Source organism: Aplysia californica, unplaced genomic scaffold (assembly GCF_000002075.1).
Source record: "Aplysia californica isolate F4 #8 unplaced genomic scaffold, AplCal3.0 scaffold00730, whole genome shotgun sequence".
Classification (NCBI taxonomy): domain Eukaryota; kingdom Metazoa; phylum Mollusca; class Gastropoda; order Aplysiida; family Aplysiidae; genus Aplysia; species Aplysia californica.
In genome coordinates this window covers 253,661-255,785 of record NW_004798000.1, presented here as the reverse complement: position 1 = coordinate 255,785, position 2,125 = coordinate 253,661, and the positions used below count along the sequence as shown (strand labels likewise).

The window sequence follows — 2,125 nt, the reverse complement described above, 5'->3', positions numbered from 1 at the left end:
ATTATTATTATTATTATTATTATTATTATTATTATTATTATAAACTATCCGTCCGGCCACCTTCCCAATACTTAAATAAACAGAAGAACATAAATAAAAGTTATAATAATAATGTTCCCATTATTGTTTAACAGTGACCAATGTACGTGCAGAAGAGAATAATTCTTTAGAGCAATATAGAAAAAAATGTAGATTTAGATCTTGTATCTCCTGCTATGGCCAGTGAGACCATTTCTAGCGTTGAAGAGTTTGCCACATCTTGAGCATTTGAAAGCTTCATTTCCACTTTAGGATGTGCGCAGCTTGCAGGCTTCTCTCTTGGCTTCAAGAATTCTGATTTGTGGAGCTTAATATGGTTTCTGCCTTGTGTGATTACTGCTCTCCACCTGAGTCTTGTCGGGAGTTAGGCTCTCCCACGTTAATAGATTAATATGGAATTTCATCAGATACATTGGTCTTTGAAGTGCTATTTTGGTGCGCCAAACTTAAAGCTTCCCTGAGGACAGCTCAAAATAGAATATTGCCTTGGGGATTCTAAAATCATAAACTCTTACGACATAGCCAGCTCAGCTAAGTTGAGAGTCCTTTTGAGCATAGACATTAATAGTAGGGAAACCAGAAAGTAGAAAAAATAGCATCAGAACTGAAGTGGGCAAGAGAAAGCGGTCGTGTGGAGGTGGAAGTTCTGTTTGGAGTGGCAGAAATGTATTTTCTGCTCTACTTGGGCAATACAACATCGGCAAAACAGGTGATATAGCTTTAAACGAACAGGACTTAAAACGATAGGTTAATCTTGATAGACAATTGATAGGACAAATGGTTTTTGGATATTATTTATAAGCCACGTAAACGGGAGGTAGGATCCCACAGATGAAAATGGCAAAGGCAATACCATAGAGACTGAACTGAGAACATTTAAAGCCAATGAGTAACCCTCAATGTTACTCACACAATACACGCCTGAGGATGTCCACACACCTACACAAGCACACACATTCACACAAAGCAAATACCTGCAATATGATATATATTATTATAATGTATGTGTGTGTGTTTGAGTTTACAAATAGATAGATAGATAGATAGATAGATAGATAGATAGATAGATAGATAGATAGACAGACAGACAGATAGATAGATAGATAGATAGATAGATAGACAGATAGATAGATAGATAGATAGACAGATAGATAGATAGACAGATAGATTTTTTAAAAATTAGATGAGAGAAAATAAAAGCAAAATAAAAACGCCGAGATAAGCAACGAGTTATTGTCAATTCAACGGTTACAGTTGCGTTTATCATAACGAGAGTGGTAGCTTACCTGGCAAACACTTTACGGCGCAAAGTTCTCGTCAAGTGAAGTCCGACTCAATTCAGTCTCCACACCACACCAATGTTGTGATTGATTGACAAACACAGAACAAACCTGCGTTATATACCCAAGTACCCGAAACCCTCCAACACGAAAATGTCGCTTGTTGAATACAGCAGCGGAAAGATGACCGCTGAGAGCAAATATCACAGGCATTTCGTCACAACCTGTGTGTCGCTCATGTCTTTCAGACGAAAGGGATTAGCTGTGGCAGGTAATGGTTTTAAGGTTAAAACCTGATTGTTACGATTTAGGAAAGGATCGGAAAAGGACTTTGTCCTTTGTGGGATGGCGAAATAGGCGTCAGTAAGACGTGAAAGGCAGCAATTAGAGTAGAGAATGAGAAAGTCAGTTCAGAGGATAATTAACGACTTGACAGATAGGCACGAGCTGGGCCTGGTGGAAAATGGCAGTAAGTCGTCACTGGAGGAAGTAAAGTGATGTAAGTCGACCACAGTAGACGGATTAGGGACAGATGGGTGAAGCGGAGGAAGAGGGGGTTGATTTATTACGATTTTAATTCGTGTAGGGAGAAGTACATCGACAGAATAGCAGTCACGTTGTGTTATGTGTTTTAGTTAGCTTGAGTTAAGAGAAGTTTATGGGAGGCAGAGGGGTGGAATCAGGCTCTTTTAATATATATATATATATATATATAGACAAAGAGAGAGAAAGAAAGAAAGAAAGAAAGAGAGAGAGAGAGAGAGAGAGAGAGAGAGAGAGAGAGAGAGAGAGAGTGTGAGTCAAAG

The 2,125-nt window shown here is 38.6% G+C and overlaps 1 protein-coding gene across 1 annotated transcript in view; it reads right to left on the bottom strand.

Moving 5' to 3' along the window:
- The window catches only part of LOC101862070 (shematrin-like protein 1), a 3,786-nt gene extending 2,241 nt beyond the window's left edge, over positions 1–1,545 (bottom strand). Inside the window, exon 1 of the mRNA XM_005108888.2 lies at positions 1,326–1,545. The gene's annotated coding sequence lies outside the window, so the exon portion shown is untranslated. The remainder of the gene's footprint in view (positions 1–1,325) is intronic.
- Between the last annotated feature and the right edge of the window lie 580 nt (positions 1,546–2,125).